Source organism: Erpetoichthys calabaricus, chromosome 11 (genome assembly GCF_900747795.2).
Source record: "Erpetoichthys calabaricus chromosome 11, fErpCal1.3, whole genome shotgun sequence".
NCBI lineage: Eukaryota > Metazoa > Chordata > Cladistia > Polypteriformes > Polypteridae > Erpetoichthys > Erpetoichthys calabaricus.
The window spans coordinates 125,774,084-125,782,139 of NC_041404.2; the positions used below are offsets into that span (position 1 = coordinate 125,774,084).

The window sequence follows — 8,056 nt, forward strand, 5'->3', positions numbered from 1 at the left end:
CTAGAGAGTTCCCTGGAAAAAGCACACTTTCATTCAAATTAATTTTGAGTCCAGATATCTTTTAAAATTCTGCTAGTACTGTAATCAGCATATAGTGATATTTTCTGTTCAAGTCCTTCTCTGATAATCCCCTTTGTCTCTGATGCATTTCAAAAGTGAATAGCCAATGGCTAAATGGGAATTGCAAAGAACAGTGGTGACAGGGTGGAAACAAAAAAAATCTAATGAGCGACCATTCTGTATTTGAAAATATCTTGTTAATAAGAGAGGCCAAGGGAGAATGGCTACATTTGTTCAGGGAAGTCCTCACATACTCAAATATTCTTAACAGTGTTGTGCAGAATGGCATCTCTGAAAACACAGCTCATCGGACTTTGAAATGGGATACAGCAGTAGACGACACCCCAGTTAGCTAAGAACATGAAGATGAATTTTCACAGGGTATGTGATCACCAGGACTGGGTGACTGAAGAGTGGGAAAATGTTGCCTTGTCTGACTAATCCTAGTTTCCACTGAAGCATGCTGGTGGCCATAATTTGCATTATATATGATTAAGCAGTGGACTCATCCAGCCTTTTGTCAATAATGCAATTGCCATTTGAATGGCTCAGCAGACATGAGCATTGTTGTTGACCAAGTGCATCCTTTTATTGTCACAGTCTTTAACAGCAGTCTGTTTCATGTGTGCACAGAGCTTATAATGTGTATATATATATGTATGTATATATATATATATATATATATATATACAGTATATATATATATATACATATATATACATACATACAGAGGTGGGTAGTAACGAGTTACATTTATTCCGTTACATTTACTTAAGTAACTTTTTAAAAAAAATGTATTTCTAAGAGTAGTTTTACTGCACCATACTTTTTACTTTTACTTGAGTACATTTGTGAAGAAGAAACGCTACTCTTACTCCGTTACATTGGGCAACACTCAAATCGTTACTTTTTTCCATTAGATACACTATATTTTTGCCAGAGAGAAGCCGCCAGTGGTTCTACTGCATGACTGTTTCACCAATCAGACGTAGCAATAATAATCACAAGACTCCGTTTCACAAATCAGACATAGCAGCAATAGTCACATGGCTTCGTTTCACAAATCAGACATAGCCATGCAGTCACATGACCACTCCTCACAGACAGTGGACAGGGAAAGAAAGAATACAAGCAGAACCTCGGTTTGCGAGTATAATTTGTTCCAGAAACGTGCTCGCAATCCAAAGCACTCGTATATCAAAGCGAATTTCCCCATAAGAAATAATGGAAACTCAGATGATTCATTCCACAACCCAAAACTATTCATATAAAAATAATTATTACACAAAATATAAAGTAAAAATACATAAAACAAATTAACTTGCACTTTACCTTTGAAAAGAATCATGGCTGGTGTGAGTGAGTTTCTAAACTCTTGTGGGATTTCACCCAACGGGATGACACACGGAAGAGTGACCCGAAGCAACCGCAGGCACCCAGCACTGTAGCAGTTCGCCGTAAAAGTGAATCTGAAAAGATTGCGGTCATGCTATAAGTGCCTGCCGTTGATGGGTGATACAATATATATTATAAATGCGCAGGGCACTCTATTACTTGGCCACTAACCTGGGCATGACCCTACCTGACTGCTGTGTCTGTGTATAGGAGAGTGGCAGATCCCGGTACAATAAATAACTGCGCTGTTCCTGTTTCAAGCTGTATAAAGATGGTGTCGCTAAAGTATTGAGGCTCAGCTTCATGTTTTGGGGTGCATGATGGGGACTCACACATCACAGCACACACACGTGGTCACAATGCTGTAGTAAACAGTATACGCTCATACGGATGTTGACTATATGAGTGAGGCATGCCGACTGACGATTGCCCATAATCCCACAGCGAGAGAGAGAAGAACCATCAGCTCAGTTGTGATCACGTGACGTTCGGCAGACAAAGCGTATACGGACTACTCGTATTGCAAGACCTCATTTGATTATCAAGTCAAAATTTATTAAAAATTTTAGCTTGTCTTTCAAAACACTCGCAAACCAAGTTACTCGCAATCCAAGGTTCCGTTTGTACATGAAAAATGACAGCCAACTCCTGCTCAAGCTTAACCATCACTTCACTGAGTGAAGAGCAAGCACATTTTAACCAAACATGCACAGACACAGACAGTCAAGGTAAAGTTAGACTTCTTGTACGTGCACAAGCTGCCTTGTTCTAATGTTTTTTTCTATCAGCTGTGCTATTTGGAGGGCAAGTGAATATGCAGTATTATACTGTCAGTGTACAGTCAGTATATCTTGTCACTGTAAGTAGTTTGAACTGTTCAAACATACATGTTACCTACTGTAGGTATTGGCTTCAAAAACTTTGTTGTGAAAAACTGAGATTTGGAACTTTGTGTTATTTGTGTATCTTTATTTTGTAAAGATATTATTTAATTTTTACTCATTTTTTATTTTATTATTTGGAAATAGCAGAATTTGCACATTACTTTATATTTTTGTCTGTCTTATTACAACATTTCTAAAAAATAAATAATTTATTATGATCAAACAGTTACTCAGTACTTGGGTAGACTTTTCACCAAATACTTTTTTACTCTTACTTGAGTAATTATTTGGATGACTACTTTTTACTTCTACTTGAGTAAAATTATTTTGAAGTAACGCTACTCTTAATTGAGTACAATTTTTGGCTACTCTACCCACCTCTGTATATACAGTATTATGTGTGAAATATTCCCATTTTTTTGCTTTACAGCCTTAAATGAAAACACATAAACCAATATTTTTCCCAGCTTTACTTACTCAATGCAATCTATAATACCCAAGTGAAAGATATCACAGCTACAGTTCAGAAGAAGTTTAAAAAATAAAAAACAAGAAATACTGAGATTAATAAAGGATCACCCCCCTCCTAAACAATATTTGTAAACTAAATCAGGTGTAAGTTACCACCATATCCATTGCAGATCATAGTTACTGTGATCAATTGTAATCAGTGTGATTAGTGAAGCTGTTCCTTGAGTATTCCCTTGCTTGGTAGTGCAACTGACAGCAAACAACTGACTATGGGTGGCAAACCACTTTCAAAAGATCTCAGGGATAGAGTTGTTGACAGACATAAGGCAGGAGATGGATACGAAGAAATCTCAAAGGCTTTATCAATCCCAAGGAGCACAGTAAAGTCCATAATAAAGAAGTGGCAAGTGTTTGGTACTACTAGGACCCTCCCTGTACCCGGCTGTCCCTCCAAACTGGATGGAAGAGCAAGGAGGAAACTGGTAAGAGAGGCTACCAAGAGGCCAATGACCACTTTGAAGGAGTTTCAGGATTTTATGGCAAAGAGTGGCCATTGTGTGCATGTGACAACAATTTCACAAGCACTCCACAATTGTGGCTTGTTCGGGAGGGTCGCAAGGAAAAAGCCACTTCTCAAGAAAGGCCACATTTAGGCTCGTTTGAGCTTTCCCAAGATGTACCTTGAAGATTCTGATGCCAAGTGGAAAAAGGTCTTATGGTCAGATGAGACCAAACTCAAACTATTCGGCTTCAATACCAAACGGTATACCTGGCGGAAATCCAGTGCAGCTCACCATCCACAACACACCATACCTACAGTAAAGAATGGAGGTGGCAGCATCCTGTTGTGTGGGTGTTTCTCTGCCACAGGGCCTCGTTAGGGTAGAAGGAAAAATGGATGGGGCAAAATACTGTCAAATTCTTGAGAAAAACCTGCTACCCTCTGCCAGAAAGTTGAAGATGGGCAGAATGTTCACCTTTCAACATGTCAACGACCCAAAGCACACAACAAAATTGATCACACAGTGGCTGAAGGAGAAAAATATAAATGCCCTCGTGTGGCCCAGTCAGAGCCCAGACCTAAATCCCATTGAAAATCTGTGGAAAGATTTGAAGATAGCAGTCCACCAACACTCATCATCCAATTTGACCGAACTTAAACAGTTCTGTAAAGAAGAGTGGGCAAATATTGAGTGGGCTCAATCTAGATGTGCAAAGCTGATAGAGAAGTATCCCAACAGACTCATGGCTGTCATTAAAGCAAAAGGTGGTTCAACAAAATACAGACATTGGGGGGTGATCCTTTATTAATCTCATTATGTCTTGTTTTTGATTTTTTATAATTTTTATGAACTGTAGCTGTGATATCTCTCACTTGGATGTTGTAGGTTGCATTGAGTAAGTAAAGCTGGGAAGAAATTTTTTTGTGTGTGTTTTCAATTTAAGGCTGTAAAGCAAAAAAAATGGGAATATTTCGAAGGAGGGGGATTCTTTTCTACACCCACTGTATATATACTGTATATGGTAATGGATGGCAAGGATAGACTACTGTTCTGGCCTGGCTGAATCCTGTCTCGTTACCTGGCAGGGAGGCTGGGATAGTGAATGGACAGGAGGTGACAGCCCCTCAAGAGTGCATGCTACCCTAATACATTGGGTGGCAGCATTCCTGGGCTGGTTTGCCCATTCATGTGCATCCTGGTAGTGTGTCCAATGTGTACTATCCAGGGGGAGCTGTCTTTACTTTGCGTAGCTCCCACCTGACCTGGGAGTGCTTCCTTCTTGTAATGTCCTAAACACCAGGAAGTACTCCTGGGTCTGGCATAAAATAGGACACCTCCATTGGCTCGGAGAGTTTGAGTCAGGAGGAGGTGCAGGAAAAGAAAAGAAAGGAAATAAAAAGCAAAGATAAATCGTGAGACTGTAGAGTTTGAGGAGCCTGTGAAAAGTTACTCTGTAAATAAAGCTCTCCGGCTTGCACCCAGAATTGATGCTGCACCAGTTGTGTCAGAGGTTTGGGATTCAGTCTATATGTTTATATTCAGGTTGACATAGTAATGTAGTGGTTGACACTACCATTTCATGAGTGCAATGCACTGGGATTATATCCTGCACTGACGAGTCTACAAATTCTCCCCACGCATGTGTAGGTTGTTCTCCAGGTACCCCGGTTTCTCCTCCTTTATCTCCAAAGATGTTCCCCTTATGTCAACTGGCAACTCTAAATTGGCTCAAATGTGTGTGGGCCCTGCACTGAACTGGCTCAATGTCCAGAACTGTTGCCTGCCTGGTGCCCTGTCTGCCTGTGTGCTCTCCAGCACCCTTTGAGAATAAGATGTTATGATAACGTTTAGAGTTTGCCACTGTCTGAAAATGACTGCAATTCCCAAGACAGTTAAATGTTATGTTCTCTTCAGTTGTGTTGTACCACCGTCACTAGCCTTTGAGAAATGTGCAAGTAAGAAATTCATTGTAAAGCCAAAGCTACACAGAAATGGCTTTAAAAAAAACAATGTTAATGTCATGGAGTGTCCAAGTCAGAGACCATTTCTCAGTCCAAGTGAGAATTTGTGTGTGGACTTGAGAAAGGGGGCGGCACGGTGGCACAGTGGTAGTGCTGCTGCCTCGTAGTAAGGAGGCCTGGGTCCGCTTTCCGGGTCCTCCCTGCGTGGAGTTTGCATGTTCTCCCCGTGTCTGCGTGGGTTTCCTCCGGGTGCTCTGGTTTCCTCCCACAGTCCAAAGACATGCAGGTTACATGCATTGGCGATTCTAAAGTTGTCCCTAGTGTGTGCTTGGTGTGTGGATGTGTATGTGTGTGTGTGTGTGTGTGTGTGTGTGTGTGTGTGTGTGTGTGTGTGTGTGTGTGTGTGTGTGTGTGTGCCCTGCAGTAGGCTGGCGCCCTGCCTGGGGTTTGTTTCCTGCCTTGTGCCCTGTGTTAGCTGGGATTGGCTCCAGCAGACCCCCGTGACCATGCAGTTAGGGTTGGATAATGGATGGATGGATGGACTTGAGAAAGGCTGTTCACACACAATCCCCATGGAACCTGACAGAGCTCAAGCAGATTGGCAAAGAGGATTGGAGAAAAAAATGTCCAGATGTACAAAGCTGATAAAGACCTGTGCAGGCAGACTCAGGGTTGTCTTGGCTGCCAAAGGTAGATCTACTGAATCCTGATGTGAATAATTATGTGATCAATTATCCTAGGTTTTATATTTGCAATTAATTTAGACCGCTTTGCAAGTGACCTGTTCTCATTTTGAAATTAAAAAATCTTTCTCTGTCGATCATTGTCAAAAAATCCAAATGAAAACCACTGTCATTCAATAATGTATAACAATAAAATGTGAAAACCTCCAAAGAGGTCAATACTTCTTTTCTGTATTGTATTTATTTGTGACAGTTGCCATCAGCATGTTTAATAACACAGCTATCTTCACATAAAGAGAAGCGTCCATTTCCTTCTAACAGTAGAAAGGCGTGTCTGTGCATTGCAAAATATGCGGTTGTGTCCTCACCAGTTACGCCAGGCGGACTGGACTTACGTCACAGGTACTGAAATTTCTCACCCTCCGGCTCTCTAAGTCTCTGTCCAGCACATGACGTGGGCCTGCTATCACACAACAAATCAGTAAGGACACGTTGCAGCTCAACACCAAATTATTTTGACACAACTAAAGGCTAGACCCACCCCTGCAGTTATAAAACAGGTAAAAATATACAGCACTGGAAAATAAGAGTCAGAATGCTTCAGGACGGCCATCAGCTAAAACATCGACTTCTCAGTTAAAAATAATAGACATGACGTTATTTTTCAAAGAAACACAAAACTTGTATTTAGACATGTGATGTGAGATAAAAATAAAGAAAGAAAAGCAATATGAGCAGTGTGAGATAAATATATAGAATTATTTTTTAACCTTACCTGGCTCCTTCTGCATGGGAACTGCTAATTAATATCCAGTTACAAAAAACATGAAGAGCCTGCCAGCCTTTTGGGTACACCTTCTAAGTGAGAAGAATTGAAAGGAGACTTCAAGCATAAAATGTGCCTTATAGGAAACTGCCGTTCTGGCAGAGCTCTGCAGCTTCCAGAACAGAGAGGGACTTACAGGAATATGAAAGTGAAACTAAGAGCAGCTTGAAGCCAAGTCATGTACACCCGCAGTAAAGAGAAGTCGGCTCAGTTCTGTTTGTCTTACTGCTCGCGTGCTGTTATTCTGCAGGTAATGATTAGACCGTCTGAAGTGATTTATTATGTGCAAACGTAAACCCCTGTGTCACATCAGAAAGAAACTTAACTAAAAAGGAAAGTAATTCTGTTTTTTTTTTCACTTCATGTTTAAGCTAAATGGGAAGTCTAACGTTTTTGTTTTAAAAAAAATCTCTCATGCTAAACAAAAGAAGTAGCACAGTGAGTTCAGTTATTACTTCTGGTGCTTTGCTGTTCCAGTCACACAATTGTGACTCCCGTCTTAGCCAAATGTCTGTGTAAAATTTGTGTATTCTCCCTGTGTCTGAGTGGGCTTCTCTCATGAATTCAGATTCCTTTCACAAATCAGCAGAGCCAGCTCTGGAATTTTTGCCGCCCTAGTTGAAGTTGTAAATGGTGCTTCATGTCCTTCGGATGAGACGTAACACAGAGATCCTGAATCTCTGTGGTCATCAGGGCCATCTCAATACATGGGCACGCTGGGCTGGAGCTTATTTTGAGAGGATCAGATGCCAGGCAGGAACCAAGCCTGAATTAGTGGCCAATCATGTTAAAAATTTAGAATCACCAACTCAGCTAAAATGCACATCTTTTGGATGAGGGAGGATTGTCAGAATACACGGGGTAGCACTACAATCAGACAGGGAGACCATGCAACTCACACAGGCAACAGCTGGGCATAGGACTGGAATCCAGGATGCTGGATCTGTGAGGCAGTGGCACTAACAATGCTGCACATCCCTTCTGTGACTCACTAATATCCAAACAAATTATTCAGCAGATGTGTGTGACGAAAACACTGCGGAGTTGGCTTCTCTCATGAATTCAGATTCCTCTCATGAATCAGCAGAGCCAGCTCCGGCATTTTTGCTGCCATAGTTGAAGTTATAAATGGCGCTTCTTGTCCTTTGGATGAGATGTAAAACTGAGATCCTGAATCTCTGTGGTCATCAGGGCCATCTTAACACATGGGCACTCTGGGCAATAGCCTGGAGCATAGGGGCCCAATGCTAATCTAAGTAACTAACTGTAAATA

The 8,056-nt window shown here is 41.1% G+C and overlaps 1 protein-coding gene across 1 annotated transcript in view; it reads right to left on the minus strand.

Moving 5' to 3' along the window:
* Nucleotides 1–6,896, minus strand: part of socs1a (suppressor of cytokine signaling 1a) — a 40,252-nt gene extending 33,356 nt beyond the window's left edge. Inside the window, exon 1 of the mRNA XM_028813859.2 lies at nt 6,733–6,896. The gene's annotated coding sequence lies outside the window, so the exon portion shown is untranslated. The remainder of the gene's footprint in view (nt 1–6,732) is intronic.
* Nucleotides 6,897–8,056: the final 1,160 nt, after the last annotated feature.